Genomic DNA, 22,230 nt, shown 5'->3' on the forward strand with positions numbered 1-22,230 from the left:
TCTGGCAATACCCAAGACTGAAAGCGTCCATAAGATTTCACAAAGGCATTTTTTTCCTTGATCTCTTCTTCTCCTTCAACTCAATCTGATAGTATTAAGATATCAGATCAAAACTACCAACATTTTTTGCTACTGCTGTTTCATCTGTGGTGTCAGTTATGCTAATAACTGTCTTGAAAGGTTACAGAATAGGGTGACATATCCTGTGCTGATATAAGCTCTATTCTCTCAATGACTTCAATGGAGTTATGATAATTTAAAACTGTTGAGATATTTTCTTCTTGTTTTAGCAGGCTGAAGACAGTTGTTACAATAGCCTCATTACTGGAATTACTCCTTTTCTTAAGGCTCCTAAGAAATCTGCTGATGCATATGATGAGCCTTCCATCTCTTTCTTTGCTTATTACTTATGAAAGCTTTTCAGCCTTCATCCTATTACTATTACATTTTATTATTATTTATGATCTATATACCACCACAGAATTAAGTTCTCAGCAAGTATAGCTTATGTTACTGGGAACATTGACAGACAAAATCTACATGTGTCCCAATTGCCCCTGTTTTTGAGTGATCTGTGATAGAATGTGTACTAATTCCACAGTTTGATCCTACCTTGTTCTCTATTTTCCCAACCCCTTAAACCAAGTTCTTCATGTCCTCATGACATTTTGTTAATTTTGACACAAGTATAAATCACCTTTTTCATCTTTTATCATCATCATTCCTATTCTTAATGCAAGAAGATACTGTTTCAGACCCTAATATCTTGCTGTGAGAGTAACAGAGCAACCTGAGATCAGATTCTTATATCAGAATTACCTAGTAAAAATCTGGTGTATATTCTGTTACACTGAAGTAATGATTTAATGTTCACACTTGTTGCATCCAAGTTTATTCAGACTTGGTAGTCAACTACCTTGTTATGCCGGAAGGCTGAAGCAAAAAGCACATACAGGTCTGTAAAATTCTAGTTTACTTAACGCAGTTATATATAAAGCAATTTTAAAATTGAGTGCTGAGTTACAGTTGCAAAATGTAGTAAACCTCTCTCTCTCTCCATTGAATAAGAGGAGAAAGAGTAGCTTTGATCAGGTTCAGCATCCCTGCCCAGGGGACAGACTGCTGGTGTAATTCTTTCTGTTCTTCCTTTGCTCACAATGGGGCTGTAACTGTCTTTTATCCTTTGAGGTTTCACCATATATAGGATGATTTCTTTCTGCTCTTTGCTATGGAATAGAGCTCTCAAGGCTGCATTCTTTCAGGGACCATTTGTGATTTGTGTTTATATTCCTACAGCCTCTGTTATCATCCTATCACTGTACTTTCACAGCCTTTGCTATCATTCTATGCTTATACTCTCAGGAATCCTTGCCTCACACTAGTGCTAATTATTATGAAACCTAACTGTGTACAAGAGGAATTTTTTAAGACTTTCTAATGTGTAAATTTGAAAAAAGCAAATTATACAAATGAATTTTCAGCATAGTTAACTTTGTAAAATTTGTTCCTAAATTTATGTGGATACATTTGTAAGACTAAAGATGTTTTGAATGACATGAAAATGCTCTAGGCTAGAATATACACCACCAGTGAAAATAATATTTTTTTTGTTATTTTACTATATAAAATGCTTTTTTTATATAGTGGTGTGCAGCAAATTGAAAGAAAGTATTCAATGATGACTTATTCAAGTCATTGACTTATGTCCAAGTAATCCTTTGAAATATTTTTTGACCTATTTCTCTCTTGCTGTAGTTAGTAATATTGGCACTGCCTTAGCCTGTAACATCACTAAGATTACATTCATATATAAATTTATAAAATACATATGTACAACTTACAGATCTATTCTATATTTCAAACAGATCTCTCAACATTATTTTTAGTGTATATAATACACTATATAATAAATAATGTATAGAGTGTGTGTACACATATACAGATACATGTACATGTACATAGAAATATTGGCTAGAGGCCTTCTGCTCCACTTCCACACCCAGGACAAGTGAAACTTAAATCTGCCTCTCTTTCTTTATTAGGCATAACATTTCTAAATTGTGTTGCCTGTTAACTCATATTGACTGCAAGTACTGATACTCTCAGCAACTTTCTACTGTCACATAGTTTGTTCTACTCGGCCTTGGGGAGAGATGATTGTAGCATGTTTTATGAACAAACAACACTATTTGGCATAAGAGAGGTTTGGAAACTAATCATCAAATGACAAGTTTTCCATACCAAAACTTTGGAATCAATCAGGCTATAGCAGATTTCCCTCTAGGCTGCAAAGATCCATCTCCTCTGTCTCCCAATTCCCACAACCTAATTACTGGAAATATTACAAACCTGCTGCAAGGCAACTCTGAACACCATTTTCGGTCTTAAACAATAACAAATATATGGCCCTTAGTAGAGTTGTAATAAGAGTGGGATAAGAAGGGCATAAAATGAAAAAAAAAAAAAAAAAGTCCAAAAAGTATAGTTTGCACTGTGACCAGGGATAAGGCTTTTCAGGTCCATGAGGAGTAGGTGGCAAAGACATCTTGAAGGATCTCAGTTTGAGAATGAGAGATGGGTACCAGTTATCTTGTCTCAAGAACAGAGGAAAAAGGGAGAGAGCTTTATTCTTTTCCATTATCAGGTCTCAAATCTCAGTGAATATTCTATGTAATTGTGTTTTAAATTCTTGCATGAAATTAAATGAAGAAGCACAAAGAAGAGAAAAACCCACATTGAGAAACTATCAAGTAGAAGAAACAATTCCAGAAATACATTGTGTTTTTACCTTAAAACAGAGAAGTTCTAACGTAGGCATGTAAAACTACTCAGGTTTAAACCATGTTGCAGAAATAAACAGAAATACATTTGACAAACTAACATCACTGTAAAAAGGACTTGACAAATTTAGAATTTAAATGTGACTGTAGCACAGCTATATTCCCATTTCTTGAAATTATACATGCATCTAATTTTTTAGATAAGCAAATTACCAGATATGTGACATGAGTTGTCAGAAAATACTTTTATCATTCATAGACATGGAATTCTTGGGCATTTTTCCTACATGATATCAAGTCAAGTCAAATTCAAGTCAAATTACTTTATTGTTATTTGGTTAAACACATTTTCATTGAGTAGATAATGAATATAATTCAAATTATCAGGGAATAAAAGATTTTCAGGGTGCTCTACAAAAGAGTCACATAGTGTACCTGCAGTAATATAGTGCAGTACCATTAAGGAAGTTACTTCCAAGGTACCTGTTTAAGCTAATAATATTACATTGCAATGGGTGGACACTGACAGGGGTTCAGTCCTGAAAAATAGTCGATGCTTTTGGTTGTTATATGGTTGTTTTCCTTCTATCCTATTATCTTGAGCATTCAACCAAAAGTGGAACATAATCACTTAGCTTCTGAAACTTGTTCTCTTTTGAAAAGAAGGGAAAAAGAAGAAAAGAAAAAAACAAATGAACAACCTCTGGAGTTTGCCATCATTTGCTAGTAAAATTATATATGAATGATGTCACAGGTACCTATACACAATCAAGCAGTGCAAGGAATTTATTGACCATTGCTACCTATCCATTTATAAAATGAATTCCAGCCATCACTTCCTTAATGTGATACACAATGAGGCACAACAGAGAAGTTATGCATCTCAAGAGCCACCACATTGTAATGAAATCTCTATGAATGTTATGATATTCATGTTTTCCTTAATTTCCTCACATTGTCATTTCCTCACAAAAATTCCTCTATAATATTCACCAGTTATACTAAAATAGCACTTCTGAAGTTCTTAAACTTGATTTTTCCTGTATCTTCTGATCTTTAAAGTAACACCTGGATCATACATGATTTTTAAATTGAATTTTAGTAATCAGTTTGGATTAAATGATAGCTTTCAGCAGTGCATCTGCCTCATTCCGTCCATCCTGACGATTCCCCTTCTCCCTGTTTGTTAATTCTACCCTCTACTCTTGTTTCCAATGGCCTTTTTTTTTCTCATTTCTTAACTCAATACCTTCCTGTTTTGCAGTCAAAGTCATTTTCTTTCCTCTTTTATGTACCCATTGCACTCTAGCACTAATTCACGAATTCACTCTGTTCACTATTCTTATGTCTTAGGTCTATGTTATCCGCCTTCATCCTGGTGTCTCAATGACCTTATCTCATGTACCTTAATGTGACAGCTTCTTGGTTGTTCTAACTTTTTTAGTTGTTTTTGTTTGTTTGTGGGTTTGTTTGTTTGTTTTTTTTTCATTTCTGAGCTCTCCCTGCTGCTCTCAGTTCTCTCTTATGCTACCATCTCTGTCTCATCTCAACTGTTTTCATACCATGTTCTTTCCCAGCCAAAAAAAATATTTTGGGGGGATGAGGGGAACATCTGCCTGTGAAATTCTTGGGATAGATTTTATTTCTTGAGGACACATTGCACTGTCTGTAGATTCCCATGAATGTTCTATCTGGAGTCTTCCATCTGAAGCCAATTTCAGATGGCCCACAAAAAAAGGACGATATGAGAAAGGTCTGTAAGATTTTAACTTTCAGTCAAATTCTTCCTTGAAAGGTTCTATTTAGGAGCTCTAATAGAAGGACGAAGTTTCCTGGGAAAGAACTTTATTGATTTTATATTTTATTTCAGATTCACCATCCACTCTCTCTGCACATAGAGTTGTTTTTTATCCATAAATAAATAAAAACAAAATGTTAAATCATTGATGTTATCAGAAAGAAAGCACCTTTAAAATATGTCTAAACATGTCACATTTCTTTGTTATTTATAACGGTGTATTACACTGGTGTATTTTTTAAGCTCGAAGTACATACATCAGCAAAAAGTGGTTGACTAAAATTACATACAGGTGGTAGAAGTTCATAGATCATACACAATTTGCAACACTGCAGCTCAGAAACAATCCTGTTCTAGAAAACAAAACCCCGGCAGGTACACTTGGGAACCATTATGAACAGAAAAATATATAAATAAATTTATACTTTGGGCTATATTTAAAATGACGACTGTTCAGAGGATTGTTTTATGTACGATTCCAAACTGATATTTGAAAAGCAAAACTAATTTAGAAGAACTGGAAATTATCAGAGGATCAGTTCTTCATATGCAGAGAAATTCTAATGAATTAATTTTATGTGGACTTGGAGATACGACACTACAATGTATCAGTAGTATCATCAGTATGAGTTTTTTTAAACTTACTAGAAACAGCCTTGCACTAGAATTTTAAATATTCTTGAATAGAATAAGAATATGAATTAAGCACATGAGATGGCTTATGTGGAAAACATAGGAATGCACAAAATTTTGTATAGACAAAAGTAAAATGACATTTCAGTTTGGAAGTGCATAACAAGGAACAAGGTACAACAACTATATAAATCAGTGGGAAGGAGGAAGTACAAGAACTACATACCAGTGGGATTTTTTTTTTAATTTACTGCAGAATTCCAACCATTATATTTCTGTTTTCCAGTAATATCAGTAGTGATTCTAACTTAGAAGATGATAGGGAAGTAAATGTTATTTTATCTAAATTTAAAATGTGTTCATCTTGTTTTTAAAAGCCAAGTGGTAAATGTCACTTGATGAGGAACCTGAAAGTGTTTATGATGTGTTCTAGTTCAGAACAGCCTATGTTTATGATGTTTGTAAGAGTTCCCTTGTTTCTGTGTTGCCTGGTTTCCAGCACATAGCTAGATATGATTATAAATGAGGCATATCTGCCCTTGTGGCAAGTAATATAGAAAATCAGTATGGCTATACTAGGTTAGTTCAAAGGTACATCTAATTCTACCTCATCTCTGATAATAGCCAAAAGCAGATACAGAGAAGACAGCACAAAACTATAAAAATACATAGTAATACTTCCCCTGAATACTTTCTTAGTCTGAATCACAGACTTCTGAACTGTAAATGCTCTATACGTATTGTTGTGGTTTAACCCCAGCTGGCAACTAAGCACCACACAGCTGCTCGCTCACTCCCCCCTGGTGGGATGGGGGAGAAAATCAGAAGAGTAAAAGTGAGAAAACTCATGGGTTGAGACAGTTTAATAAGTAAAGCAAAAGCTGCACACGCAAGCAAAGCAAAACAAGGAGTTCATTCACTACGCCTGCCTACATTGACAGGCAGGTGTTCAGCCACCTCCAGGAAAACAGGGCTCCATTATGTGTACTGGTTACTTGGGAAGACAAAATACCATCACTCTGAACGCTCTCTCCTTTTTTCTTCTTCCCCCAGCTTTATATGGCGAGTATGACATCATATGGTGTGGAATATCCCTTTGGTCGGTTGGGGTCAGCTGTCCTGGCTGTGTCCCCTCCCACCTTCTTGTGCACCCCCAGCCTACTCACTGGTGGGGTGGGGTAAGAAGCAGAAAAGGCCTTGACTCTGTGTAAGCACAGCTCAGCGATAACGAAAACACTCCTGTGTTATCAACACTGTTTCCAGCACAAATCCAAAACATAGCCCCATACCAGCTACTGTAAAGAAAATTAACTCCATTCCAGCCCAAAACAGCATGCATATTTAATAACTCTCTCTTGTCCACGCCCTTCTGAAGATAAAACCTTTTGAATCCACACACGATACCATGTTCTACTATTCAACATGTTCTACGAAGAACTATTACCTTTTACTTGTTTTCATATGCATGTGAATTACAAAGAAAAATATACTGACCTCAAATACCACATGGAATGAATCTTACAGTGTTGCCTACAGAAATGAGTACCCTCATGTTTTTAGGTAGGTTTGGATCCAATCACTGGCTTTGAAAGATTTGCCATCGTTGTTTCAGCACAGTGAAACAATAGGTTCCAAACAGAATCACAAATTTAGAAAAAGGCTCTATGGGTCCACGGATCCTTTATGGGTCATTGTGGTATTTATTAAAAGAAACTATAAAAAAATAAAAAAGATGAGAAATATACCCTTCATGGATGGTATCAATGATAAACAATATTAATGATTCATAAAAGTTCTAGATATAGCACAGAAACACTTCAAGAAAAGTGGAATTTCCCTATTTTCAATATGAGAGACATATTATTGCATAATTAATCTTTATTTAACAAAATTAGTAAATCATTTATCTTCTTCCATACTGGTCCTGTTTCCAACTGGCTTACAAGAACAAACACTTCAAAAAAAGTAACATAGTCAAGATGCACTATTTACTGTTTAAGTTATTACATTCACATATCACCTATCACCTTCAAAAACATGTTTTTCTTGACAAAGAGGAGGAAGAAGATCCCCTAATTAACATCCCACTCCCGGGGTGCTGAGAGAATGCCAACAACTCATCATGACCCCCCACCATGCCGAAAGCATTGGCTTGGGGTCTCTGAGAATAATGGGAATGGCCCAGAGCACATCCCCTCCTCTGGTGGATTTGGCTGCTGGGGCTCAGGGACAACTTAGAGATGGTGCAATGGTGTCTTTGAAAGAACAATCTAGCAGAGGCCTCAGTAGAGGTTCCCAGCCGCCCAGCAGGGAGGCTGTGGCTGACCTCCTATCTGTGGCAACTGCTTTCAGCTGAGACTAACCCCAGACCCCATCTCAGCTACACTGCAGCTATGTCGCAGCCCTGCCTGGCTGGGCCACTTATCTCATTTTTCCAGACAGGGACCCTGAGCTGCGGGCTGACTTCCTGGCCTGACCTCAGCACTGCCTTGGCACCAACAATGTCGGTGCGATCACTGGGCTGTACCTGACCCTGGTCATTGTCTCTGAACCTGGCATGTGAGAAAAAGGTTTAGCTTTTATGAGGCCTTTTTTTTGCATATAACAGCTTCTAACTGTAGCTTTGCTAATAATGTTTCTAATTAGAAAATTTGGACTCTGTGTGTACCACTGTAAATAGATTAACAGTAATAGCCATTTGTATTTTGCTCACACTGTTAAAATTTGACTATTTTTTTTTTTCCACCTATAGTGGATTTTCTCTTTCTGCCTTTAGCTAGATTTTGAGCAAAACATAGGCTGTTCTAGAACTGCCAGGCTCCTAGGTCATTCAAGCACCAGTTGTTCATCAGGAGGTTTTCAAGGGTAACACTCTGGTGGGCATGAGACTGCTTCTCAACAATTGTCTTTAATACTGACTAAAACTATTTACACTAACAATACTTGGTTGTCTCAGGCTTTTAAGTAAACCTAGTTCCACCTGACCCACCTGAAACACGTTATTTCTTCTTCTGTCTTATTCCTGATTTTTCACGTCTAATGCAAAGGTCTTAAGTATTCAATTAAAAAAAAAGGTATATCCTAAATTATTAATTGCTTGTTTGTTTTGTTGTTCCCTTTAACTACAAAGAACATCATGATTTACAGACTGCATATTAGCTCTGCCGATGCTCACACTTTCCAGCTGTATAAGTGTTGTCTTTTGCGATACTTCTGCAGAAACTCTCATCCAAGAATTAATTACCATGGTTTCTAAATCACATTTAACCATTCACAATATGATTAAAATAATGATATTATTTGTGACTGCATGTCACACTTCATCCTCATGGTCTTGCTGTTAGCAGTCATAGTGAAGAATATACACAGACATAGCTAAACCTTAGCTTTAAATTTTCAGGTGATTTTAAGAAAATCATGTCTTAAGAAAGAAAATCAGCTGAAATTACAATTTTCATCTATAGCATTCTGTGTTTTAAGTACATACATTGAGTTTACAAGTTGCATACTGGTTGTTTTTCCTTAGTTGAGAGAAGTCACCCTACTTAGTCACCCACCCTTCTTAGTCAGGTGAATCTCATTTCTTCCAATCAGTCCTCAATCCCCAAGACAGGTATGCACCATAGTCATAAAACCCATTACATTTATTCTTCCTTTCAGAATAGTTTTAGAATTTCAGAACTTGTATCTAGAAATATGTTATTAAATCTTTAAAAAGCACATAGTTGTTTTTCATCATTTCACTGCATTATTTTTTTTCTTAATGGAAATGCAAAGACAAAAAATACTTTCTTTTTTTTTTCTGCTCAGAGGACACTGTTCTGGAAATGTAGTTTTCCTAACTAAATATATGTGGGGAAAGCACAACTAAGATATTCATTATGAGCACATCTCCCCCTGCTGCAAATCAAACTGTAAAATCAGTTCAACTGTAGATGCACATTAAACTTAATAAACTGCATAAATTAATAAGGAAATGTAGCAGTGAAATTAACAAGCATCACACTGTTGGAAAACAATATAATACTGTTTCAATTTCAAACTAAATATGGGTTTTCCTTTGTTTCTTTGCTTTATTGCAAATAAATATATTTAGACATAAGGTTTTTCTAACAAAAGAATTTTCAGTCCACTTATTAAAAGTATGATTGCATAGGTTTGTACTAAATACTGTCTTATCATTCCATTAAAGTAAACAGGGATAGCAATTAAAAACTTTCTGTAACAACTCCTGTTTTACTTTTCCTGAGTGGGTAATAGAGTTTCATATGAAACATCCCAAGAAGAAATTATACAGGTTAAGGAATATTCAGCAAAAATCCAGCATTGCAGTTATGATACTTTGGTTTTCATTTATTAGTTAGTATGAAAAATGACATTTTTTCCAGATTAGCACAATGTATGAAAAAGCAAAGGCAGATTGTGAAGTAATATCTATTTAGTGAAATTACTGCCACTTAAGTTTACCTATGTAAGATTGATGTCACCAGATTTTTTTTAGTACTGTCACCTGTGATATTCTCTCATTTGGGGCCATTTTCCTAATTCCACTTCTAGCTCTGAGTTATCTACCCAACTTTTACTAAAAGATCATTTTGTATAGCATTCAGTGTCTATGAGATCTAAGAATGGTCGTAACAGCAGTTCCAACAGCAGTATCTAAAGATGCTATTTAAAATCCATTTGGCAAGGTGGTATAAAACAAAGAGAAAAGGTAACACCTTTTCCAAGAGCTTAAATGAGTGGACATCTAAATGGATGGACATCTAAAATGAATGTCACTAGCTTACTCTGAAATAGTTGCTGGATTATTACTTTGCTGCTAGAAATCCTTACAGATGTGCAAGCCTCTCACAGTTAGGTATAATAACTTAGTACAATGTACACTGATGTTAACCTAAGAAAAGTTATATCTGTTGCAAATTCTTCTGTGCTTGTGTTATCTAAATAAAACAGCCCTTGGTTATTTTGGTTTGAAAGAGGAAAAAAAAAAAAGAAAAGTTTCTATTTAAAAGTATAACTTTCCTCCCTTGGTCAGACTTAGCACCAATATTGCATGAGGGCATTCTTTTTTGCAAGCTGTTTCCCCAGTGACATATATACTACAGCAATACCAGTAAAAGCACTAAGAAACATTATGTTGTATGTAACAAATAAATATAAGCTATAGAAACTGAAAAGCCCTTGTAGTGCTGGGTCTACTTTTCATATACATTATATATATATGTATAAATATACAATGTATATCTATATTTTTATATATTAAAAAGTCATTATGAGTTGCTCACTAAACATGTTCTCATACTTAACAGTGGAATTTGAGTGGGACTACTTCACTATACAGAATGGAAAAATGTAAAGAGCTTGATAGTTTAAGGTCTATATGTTAGAAAAGGACTATAAACCTACACAGAGCTTTACTTCCGATTCTGAATTTCCTATAATACAATGTTTGTGTTTAGCATGAAGCATTGACTGAACTGTATAGACTGCAGCAGAGCACTTCAGGATAAAAAAGAAAAAAAAAAAAGGCACATGAAAGAAAGATGGTCTTGTTTTGCACTCATACTGTATAATCTGGGGAAAAAAAAGAACCGTTAAGGTCTAGCCCCCTTTGGCTTGCAAAAAGGAAACAAAAAGACTTCAGCTAAAGTTTCCTAAAGTGTATACAGACAGTTTTCATATTTCCATTTCAGCTGTCCAGGAGATTCAAGGAGACTTTAGGGCTCCCAGGTAAACTTAGGATCTTCAGATATCACTGTCTGCACTGAAAATTATACTCCCTCATGATTTATTTTCATCGTAGAAGCATTTAGAAGCTTGTGTAGAGATAAGTTGCAGTGTAATTGTTACTATCCAAATATACAGAAAGAGGGAGCCTAAATTTAAAAAAAAAAAAAAATACAAGTGGGTCTCACAAATGAAAAATTGATTACATCCATAATACAAATGAGGAGCTTAGTTAAAGAGAGGATAAAGAAGGAGCCTGAGATCTTGGAGAATATGTATAATAGAACTATAATCCACCATTTTCTTAATATCAGTTACTGCTAATACACAAAACCTTTATAAGATAATTAGTAAGCTACATATTTTAGACATTTTGGGTTTATGGTTACAGGTTTATGGTACTGAAATGTGAAGAACTTCTGTGATATAACATAGGTTATATACTACTGCTTTATAGCAGCATGTATCATCTGTATTTTTGAGTCTTTACCCTCTTTGCATAACAAAATTAGAAGACAGCAGCTTTATTATTAACCTCAAAATTTATGGCTTCCAGCAAGATGCACCTATTTCTCTTTCACTAAGATTAGTTAGTTAGTTAGTTAGTTAGTTAGTTAGTTAGTTAGTTAGTTAGTTATTTTCAGCTGGAAATACTTTCAAGAAAATTTATGAAGCTGTAAGTAGACAGAGAGCTAAAACTTCATTATCTTATGAAACCTAGAATAAATAGATTTCTTTTGGGGTTTACTAGTCTGGAATACTATTTCTTGGATCGTTTTAGTGTCAAATTTTAAAAAGCACTTTAATGTGCCTCATTGCAAGTTCATGAATTGATCATAGATGAAAAATATTGCATTGGTTTTGCTACTGTATGTTTACAAATTGAGCAGTAAGTATGTATATTTCACACATGGGAAAGCACAAATAACATTCATTTTTAAGCACGTAATTGTACTGTCATTTGTTTCCATGCATTTGAAGAATGATTACATCATTATTCATGCCATGGACTCAGATTCAGAATGAAGCAAATATAGCGTGAAAATCTTAGCAATATGTTTTGAATTACTGCTTTTAGGAAGAGTACATTTTGGTTTATTTGATCATGTGTAACAAATGTGTGGTTGGATAGGCTTACTGATTATATTGAATTCACAGGAAGTGTATTTATCTCCATCTCTCTTCTAATGAATAAGAAACTGGACTTTCTGCTACACTCCACAGTCTGGCCAGTACCACCTAACTAAGAAAAAAAATTGCTATACTTAAGCAACTGCCTTTCAGTTATGCAATCTAAGAGTCATTATTTACTGTTACATTATATCATTGCCCTTTTGGAATGTTCAGAACTTATAGTGTGGCAATTATTCTCCAACATAGCATATTTCTATATTTTTCTTTCATTGTAAGAATTATGCCCTTTGAATAGTCTCAATGAAATCTCAAAGCAACACAACAGAATAAAAGTAAACGTACTTCCTGAAGTTTACAGAGGGAATAGCCACAAAAAAAAACAAAAAACAAACCAACCAAACAAAAACCAAACCACAGTAAATGAGGCTGTATTCTCCACCCTTCCTCCAAAATGGTGTCAAAATGCCCAATACTTACCATTTCAAAGAAAATGGCTCAATTCCATTAACAAGGAAACATCCTAATTCACAAATATACACAGTGGGTAATGTGTTAATAGCACCATTATCGGCTGATAACATGGTGCAGTTAATGTATCTCAGCATGAGTTGACTTTACCACAAGCCATTGTTTCCTTTTAAAACAGCACGAGATCTTGAGAAAAATCTCTCAATATCTCACTATGGTGACTAAATAAACATTAGTCACCACGGTGCAGAAACAGAGAGGAAAAAAAGGTACTTTAAATATCGTCTGTTCCATGCTGTTCTATTCAACCTTGTTTAATTAATTAGTTCCTTTAAGCAGTGTATCTGTTCCTGGGCTCACTGACTCTTGCATTACTATGATGGACACTTTTTTGAAAAAAATGGAAACTCACCTCAGCAAATAACAGAACTCCTTAAGTGATACAAGGTTGAATTTCACAAATATCTTATAAAACCAGTAAATAGGACCATCTGCTTTGCATTTTGGTACTAAGAACTGATGAGCAGACAAAACCCTTGTAGTGGACCTGCACCTCTGAATCCACAGTGTCTTTATTCTGGGTTTGTATGTCCAAGTCATCCCTGGGTTGTTATGTTCTCTGTTTCCTTGAATCCTAGTTAAGTTCATATTAAAGGTTATACTTGCACTTTAGGAATATTTTAAGACAAAAAGAAATCTTCTTTCTTGCTACATAAATCCAAACAAACTATTAGGCACAATGAATTTCCATCATTTGGCAGAGTTGGAAAGCAAATGGAACTTCCAGTTACATATTAAAGATGATTAAGTGCCCCAAAACACAACTAAGGCTTGTTGCATAATCCATTAGGCAATTGTTTTCACTGGCAAACAGGACTATGTTTGTGAAAGTATTAGCAGCTGCCCAGCTTCATGTTTTTGTCACATAAATCACTAGTAACATAATGCTACTTCATTAACTTAATGGTTAACATACAAGTATGAAATGAGGCATTTTTCCATAGTTTGTAATTGGGCTTTATTTGATGAGAAATTTGCTTAAGTTGATATTAGGATTTAATTCTACATACCACATTTCTTATTACATGCAAGAGACCATGCAAAGATTCTGAAATTAATCTACTGATTTATATCTATGCTAGCTGAATCTTCAGTCTATTCTTTTTTCATCCTCCAGCCATCTTCCTCTTGCTTCCCATCTTATGAATTTGAGAGCTATTTTTACAGTTTATCTAACTGAATAGTAAGAAATAATTTTCCTAAGTAGGTGATACCTCTTCGTCTTTTTTCAATAAGTGGAAATACTTTATTCTGTAAAGAACAGTTTACCTTGCACTATTCTGCAGAAAAATAAAAGTGAGATAATGTACTTTTTTGAAAACTACTTCATAAAACAGTGGTGAAAACTTTTCATCCTTTGAGCTACTTACTATAAGGTCAACTAATTGTCCTAACGTGAATCTTCTCATTGCTGAAAGAAGGCAAAGTTCAAGATGTTTCAGTTGCTTTATAGGGTTACTTGCTTTAAGTACGAATTGAAAGCAGTATGTATGTACCTCTATCTCAAAGGAATTTTCTAATGAGTTAAAATTATATGATAGCTAGATAATATTTATTAGCTTTAGAAGAAAAGTTATTTCAGTAAGAAAATGCCATTTGCAAATTGTGACCATATGTGAACTCTTAACAGTTCCAAGGATAAGTCTGTTCATTTCTATATGCGCAATGTAAGATGAGGGAAATGGAAAACAAATGGACCCTAAAAAGCAGGCCGTGATGCCTAAAAGTAAAATTTAGGTAGATTTTTTGATTGGGGGTTGAGGAGAGCCAACCATTCACATAATCTCTGCCCAACTACTTGGGCTTCTAAGAGTTTAAATATCTAAGATATCCCAAATTAAAATGCCTACTCTCAAAAGCAACGTTGTTTTCATGGGACTAAGCTGAACATTTCAGCAACAACCTCATGCATTCACCATTTAATTTGGGTTCACAAACTAAGTATCACCTATTTTATGCCAACTTCATAGATAAGGTTTCAATTACCACTCAACCTGAGCATATCCTGGCTAAACTAAGAATATCAACGGCACCTTCATTCAAAAAAAAAAAAAACCAACCTTACTGGTATTGGCTTGTTTAACAAAGTGATTTTTCACAACTAGAAGTTTTTGTAAGCCACAGTGATTGTTGCTATAATTACCTCCACACAGGGTAGGTCTACATGTTCCACTGGAGTCAGCTGTACCTACCTGGCATCTCAGCAGGCCTGATGTTAGCCAGCTCTGGCAGAAACCCTGTGGCTGGGTTGACATAACCCAGAGAGTATATTTGTATATCCCGATGAGTTATAAGACACCTTAATGTCTGTTTGGGACCATGATACATGTGTACAAACATGATCTGTCATGGCTAAGACACAGAAGAGGAACCTGAGCTGTATGACACTGTGTTGCTGTTTCAGAGTAGTAGCTTAGCTGGTCACTGGCAATAAATTCTCACTAAATCTACATATTTTGTATAAAAGAATAATCATATAATACCAGCAGACTTGCCAATAATTTTACTGAACCTGGGAATGTGAGGAGCTTGATCTCTGCATCTCTTTCAAAAGTGGCAAATTCACATTTGATCATTGAACTTTCTATGTTTTTTCTTGTAGTTACAAACTACACATTATTTTCATTTCAAGAATTAAAGGCATTCAAACAAAGGAATTCTTTTAAATGAATCTTCCCTTCATTCTACCATAACTTAAAACAGTAAAAATAAAGCAGAAAATAAAATGAAGCTGGTGAAAGAAATAAAAACTGTGACTTCATGTGTTTTGTCACCTAGCCAGCTCTTCTGTCAAATCCTCTTCCCTCCCCTTCCCCAAGTCTTCCCATATTTCTGCAATATTCATACTAGGCAAGAAACAGCAGCGTTGATGCTAGTCTGCAGCCAAATACAAGATAACCAGATGATGAGAAAGTGTGTGCTTTTGGAGGGACAGCTGATACTAAAAGAAGTATGCAAACAGGTTTCTGCCCTGTCCCATTCAAGGGATGCCTAACTTGGGTCTCTACTCTATATGTAAGTGGAAATTTTCTTGCAGCTTTTCTTGCAATTTTATTTAGAATTAGTTGAAATTAACCAATGGGTTCAGAAAGTTATTAGAAACAGACAGCGAGACAGATAGAATAAAATACTTTTCTTTAGTAACCAGGCTAAGAAAAAGCTTTCAGTTTTGCACAGGATGTCACACCCCTGTGAAGCTGGGAATGACTTTTACAGGTGACATGCATAAGAATAATAATTTTTTGACGATATAGGAAATCTGTGAAAGATGTTTAAGCATATTGACAGCAGCAGGTGACATTATAATAGATTAAAGCTATATCTGATTTTACAAAAAAAGTAGATTTTGAAATATTTTTCACTGCTGTCTTTATTGTTGTTTTGAAATGCAAATATATCATGCTTCATTACAGCAGTCTTCAGAATTAGGATTTTATTCAGCTGGAAAGAATAAGATGTTTGAATTACTGTAGTAGGTTTAATCATTTACAGTTGCGATACGGCTGTATTAGGTTAATATTTAATACAAGCTTCCAGAAAAATAGAAGCTCTAGACAGACTAAATTGCATTTGCCACCACTGAAAAGAGTAACTTACTAGAAAGGATAACTTTTGGAGGATCTACAAGTTAAAAATTGCTCTACTTCTCCATCAGATTATAAACTACGTTTTTCATTTTAGTCACTGCAGGAAAACATGTGAAACAGAGGGACATTGTCTAAGATGAACATTAAACAGTTTCCCTTGTGAGGGGATGGGGGAGGAGAAAAATGTTCTCCAGCAGGAAAAGCCCACAGAAAAAATCTAAGTGGGGTCATTCTATATATTCGCACACAGACTGCTTAATCCGTTGTGCTGTGTATGTTATACTCCACTTTGCTTATTAGTATTACTCTGCCATTTCAGTTGTATGTTTATTTTCAACACTTGAAAACTGACCTTCAATACTAAATCCTGGGAATGCTACTATGACTTGTTCTATGATTCCACTTCAGAAGTAACTATACAGTTGTGGGAGAACCAGTTTCCCTAGATGGGACAATGGACAAAATCTGATAGATTCTTCTTCTGCAGAAATACACTGCTCAAAAACAAGACTAATAATGTTGCTTTGAAACTTCCATGTATAAATTGCTCTTGCTAGTAAGATACATAAACATAAGAAGTGCTATAGCTAAAAAGATGGTTATATATGAACTATATAGAGTGTTTCTTCCAACTTCTCAGACTTTTGATAATAATCTGTTTCTTTACTTTGAGCAGAAGGACTGTGATTTCATTCCCGTTTTTGATTCCTCTTATGGTCTTCCACAGAACAGTTATGTACTATAAACTAGAATTTTGCCCAAGATTTATAAAATGTTTTGATTACATATTCCACATAAATAAATATAAAAATACAAACCATAATATATAGTTTTAGCCAAGAAGTATTTTAGATTAATTGTTTTTCTAAGTGCAAGGATATCTCTCATGATGAGTTGACACCAATAAATATGGCTGTTACCTAAGCAATTGCTATTTGATACGAATGTGGCCTAACTGTGGCTCTTTGTTTTCTGTCCTGTCAAGAGATCAGGACAGAGATGTAATGTTAGCTTTTTAAAATGAATTAATATGTGTCATATATATGCCCTACAGAGACTCTTATTTTCCTTAATTGTTTCTAAAATACCTTTTTTTTTTCCTACAGTGAAAAAATAATTTGGAACCTTTCAATTTACAATAGATTATCAACACAGCTAGGATGATAACTGAAGAGTAATGAATAATTTTTGAAAGAAAACCAGCAAAAATCTGTACCAGCCAAGAAATACCAAGTACAAAGGAGATGAAGACTTCTATTGCTTTGTTTTTGACTATTTTTTTATATATCTTTAGAGCATATCAAAACTGTGGAGAAAATACTACCAGAAGCCTAAGAATTATCTGAAGTAAATTCTACATCATTGCAGCTGTACAAAATGAATGTGAAAGATAAATATTTAGGGGTTTTTGCTGTCTACAATTGCATAAATGGAGGATGTATGTTAATTGTGCATGGAGATCCTTAGAGCATTAGGATTAACTGATTGAATAGAAGAACACTTCAATTGGAACATCTTTTCTCAGATCTACTACAGTTTATAATCAATTATAAATATAAAAATAAAATTAGCACACATAGGAGAAACAAGGATTCCTAAGATGTCAAGATGGACTGCATGATTTTGATCCTGAAGTGTCTTGATCTATCAGAACTACCACATGTACATACATTATTCTGTGCAGGTTGTGCATCACCTTGGTTGTTTTTTTTTTTTTTTTAATTTGAGGGAAGAGTGATCAACACCTTTTAAAACTGATAGGAATCAAAAAAAATCCAACTGCTCCAAATTTAGTGTTGTGCTCTACTGACTCACTAGTGAGCGTAGGATCATAACTTATACCTGATATCAGGTATCAACACCAATACTTCTCTGCACATTAGCTAGTAGATACCTAGCCAAATATTGATACTACTGGTTGCACCACATTGTAAGTAAAATATCACTGTGATCTTTTATTAAGTATGGAAGTTCTGCTGATATCTGTAAATATAAACACTGGAGTACAGGAGACTGTTGCTGAGTCAGGTCTCTTCAAGGACAAAGCCATTTAAAGCTTTATTGCACAAATCCACCAAGAAAATCATACCACACAAATGGGCATTTTCTTTAAAATAGTTCTTCCTGAAATTATATACATATTATGTATTCACCTTGTTACAAAATACACATTTCATAATTTTGTTTCATTATAATATAGATAACAAGATCTGCTCATCATTCAGTGATCATCTTTGAGGATGGAGATGTTCAAATCAATTCTTATGCTAAATACTTGACTCCTTCCTAAATAATGAGATATTTCCTGACATCTCTAAGTAGCAAGGTAGGAACTCATATAATGACATACTACAGGCAAATCTGAACTGCAGTGTACCAATTTTGAAGTAAGCACTAACCAGGGATACTGTGCTACCATGGCATGAAATAAATGCTTTGTTTAGAGATCCTAAGAGGTTAAAGCTATAAAAATGTTGCCTTTGCTGTTTATACTTGCCCTAGATGTGACATAGGTATAATAAAAAGAAGAACAGACTTGCGGGGTTTAAGCATTATTGCAATAATCAGTAATGGTATTTGAAAATGCCACTAATTCCCAAATCATCCAGAAGCACATCATCATTAACATAGTAATTTCTTCAGCCTGTCTCCACCATGTTATAGATAATCAGATATGAAAAACTTGACACTTTCAATGCATGTCTTTCCAAATTTCTCTTCATATTTATACATTCCCACTCATACTGATTACTTGAGCTGCCTCTGCAGAGTTAACTCCTGTTCCAAAAATTTTCTTCATCCTAATCTTACCTACCCATTCTATTTTACCATGACTTCATGCCTTATGTTACCAGTATTTCTTAAAGCAATCAAGATATTGCATTAAATATCTTTTTCCTCATTTGATTTCTTTTGACATCTCACTTAGGGGTTGTCCAAACTCTCTGAAAGCAATGGTAAAGGCTTCTATTGGACTTTATTTTAGCTTTGTTATATCAATAAAAAACTAATAAAAAATGCAAAATGTTAGGCTAGTATGTAAATTTACATTCAAAATACCCTATAAGAAATCTATTGTTAAAGTCAGTGCTGCTACCACTACTGAAACAGCATTTAACAACACACATATGTATGTAGCACATCTAATGAAGCTGTTACACAACATTCACCTATGTCCTCTCACAAGAAATTACAATTTTTCATATGTCATACATTCTGATTACATTGTTTACTAATCTCTGTTCTACATATGCCCGATGTACTTTCTAATAAGTTTTAGGTTGATTTTACACACTGCACTGCTTGGGGTAGTAAACTGGTGTTTTAATTTGTTTGATGTATCATGTATAAAGTAGCTAAAAATGAATATGATCAACTCTATGAAAAAAATCCATGCTAAATGTGATGAAAGCAGTAGGATACCCTTAGTTTCACACTTTCTGTCCAAAAAATCTCAGCACTTCCAGAAAATCCCTCCAATTGCCTTTATGTGATCCCTCTTAGAATAAACTCAGTCTCAAGGCTTAGGCTCTGTTTTTAGAATCATAGAAACATTAAAGTTGGAAAAGACCTCTGAGATCATCGAGTCTAACCATTAACCTAACTGCCAGGTCCACCTCTAAACCACGTCCCTAAGCACCACATCCACATGTTTTTTTAACACTTCCAGGGACTGTGATTGCACCACTTCCCTGGGCAGTCTGTTCCAATACCTAACCACTCTCTCTGTGAAGAAATTTTTCCTAATGTCTAATCTAAATCTCCGCTGACACAACTTGAGGCCGTTTCTTCTTGTCCTATTGCTTGCTACTTGGGAAAAGAGACCAACACCCACCTCACTACAACCTCCTTTCAGGTAGTTGTAGAAAGCTATAAGGTCTCCCCTCAGCCTCCTCTTCTCCAAACTAAACAACGCCAGTTCCCTAAGCTGCTCCTCATATGATTTGTTCTCTAGACCCTTCACCACCTTTGTTGCCCTTCTTTGGACACACTCCAGCACCTCAATGACCTTCTTGGAGTGAGGGGCCCAAAACTGAACACAGTACTCGAGGTGCGGCCTCACTAGTGCCGAGTACAGGGGCACTATCACTTCTCTGGTCCTACTGGCCACACTATTTCTGATACAACCGAGGATGCTCTTGGCCTTCTTGGCCACCTGGGCACACTGCTGGCTCATAGTCAGCCAGCTGTCGACCAACACCCCCAGGTCCTTTTCCGCCAGGCAGCTTTCCAGCCATTCTTCCCCAAGACTAGTGTTGCATGTGGTTGTTGTGATCCAAGTGCAGGACCCGGCACTTGACGTTGTTGAACCTCATACAGTTGGCCTTGGTCCATCATTCCAGCCTGTTCAGACACCTCTGTCGAGCCTTCCTACCCTCCAGCAGATCAACACTCACGCCCAACATGGTGTCATCGGCACCCTTACTGAGGTTGCACTTGATCCCCTCATCCAGATCATTGATAAAGATATTAAACAGGACCAGTCCCAATAATGAGCCCTGGGGAACACCACTTATGACCGGTTGCCAACTACGATTTGACTCCATTCACCACCAGTCTCTGGGCTTGGCCATGCAGACAGTTTTTTACCCAGTGAAGAGTACACCTGTCCAAGCCATGAGCAGCCAGTTTCTCCAGGAGAATGCTGTGGGAGACAGTGTGAAAGACTTTGCTGAAGTCCAGGTAGACAACATCCACAGCCTTCCCCTCATCCACTAAGCCGGTTACCTTGTCATAGGAGATCAGGTTAGTCAAGCAGGATCTTCCCTTCAAGAACCCATGCTGGCTGGGCCTGATCCCCTGGTTGCCCTGCACGTGCCGCGTAATGGCACTCAAGATGATCTGCTCCATGACCTTCCCCGGCACCGAGGTCAGGCTGACAGGCCTGTAGTTCCCCAGATCCTCCTTCCGATCCTTCTTGTAGAGGGGCGTCACATTAGCTAACTTCCAGTCAGCTGGGACCTCCCTGGTTAATGAAGACTGCTAGTAAATGATGGAAAGCGGCTTGGTGAGCTCCTCTGCCAGCTCCCTCAGTGTCCTTGTGTGGATCCCATCTGGCCCCATAGACTTGTGGGCATCTAGTTGGAGTAGCAGGTCGCTGTTACCTCTTGTATTATTGGGGCTTTATTCTGCTACCCATCTCCGTCTCCCAGCTCAGGGGGCTAAATACCCTGAGGATAACTAGTCTGACTCTTAAAGACTGAGGCAAAGAAGGCATTAAGGACCTCAGCCTTCTCCTCATCCTTTGTGGCAATGGTTCCCTCCGCATCTAAAAAAGGATGGAGATTCTCCTTGGCCCTCCTTTTGCTGCTCATATATTTGTAACAACATCTTTTGTTATCTTTCTTTAACTGCAGTGGCCACTTTAAGTTCTAGCTGGGCTTTTGCCTTTCTAATTTTCTCCCTGCATACCTTAAGAATATCCTTGTAGTCTTCCTGTGTTGCCTGTCCCTTCTTCAAAAGATTGTAAACTGTCTTTTTTTTCCTGAGTCCCAGCAAAAGCTCCCTGTGCAGCCAGGCCGGTCTTCTTCTCCGCCTGCTTTCCTTTCAGCACATGGAGACAGCCTGCTCCTGTGCCTTTAAGACTTTCTTCTTGAAAAATGTCCAGCCTTCCTGGACTCTTTTGCCCTTCAGGACTGCCTCTCAAGGGACTCTCTCAACCAGACTCCTGAACAGGCCAAAGTCTGCCTTTCTAAAGTCCAGGGTAGTGGTTTTGCTGACCCCTCTCCTTACTTCTCCAAGAATCAAAAACTCTATCATTTCATGGTTGCTATGCCCAAGACGGGCTCCGACCACCACATCACCCACCAGTCCTTTTCTGTTCGTAAACAGCAGGTCCAGCAGGGCACCTCCCCTGGTTGGCTCCCTCACCAGCTGTGTCAGGAAGTTATCTTCCACACACTCCAGGAACCTCCTAGACTGTTTCCTCTCTGCTGTGTTGTATTTCCAGCAGATATCTGGTAAGTTGAAGTCTCCCAGGAGAACAAGGGCTAGAGATTGTGAGACTTCAGCCAGCCACTTGTAGAACGCTTCATCTGTT

The sequence above is a fragment of the Nipponia nippon genome, unplaced genomic scaffold (genome assembly GCF_047370975.1).
Source record: "Nipponia nippon isolate SJK-2023a ecotype South Korea unplaced genomic scaffold, ASM4737097v1 scaffold_6, whole genome shotgun sequence".
Lineage (NCBI taxonomy): Eukaryota > Metazoa > Chordata > Aves > Pelecaniformes > Threskiornithidae > Nipponia > Nipponia nippon.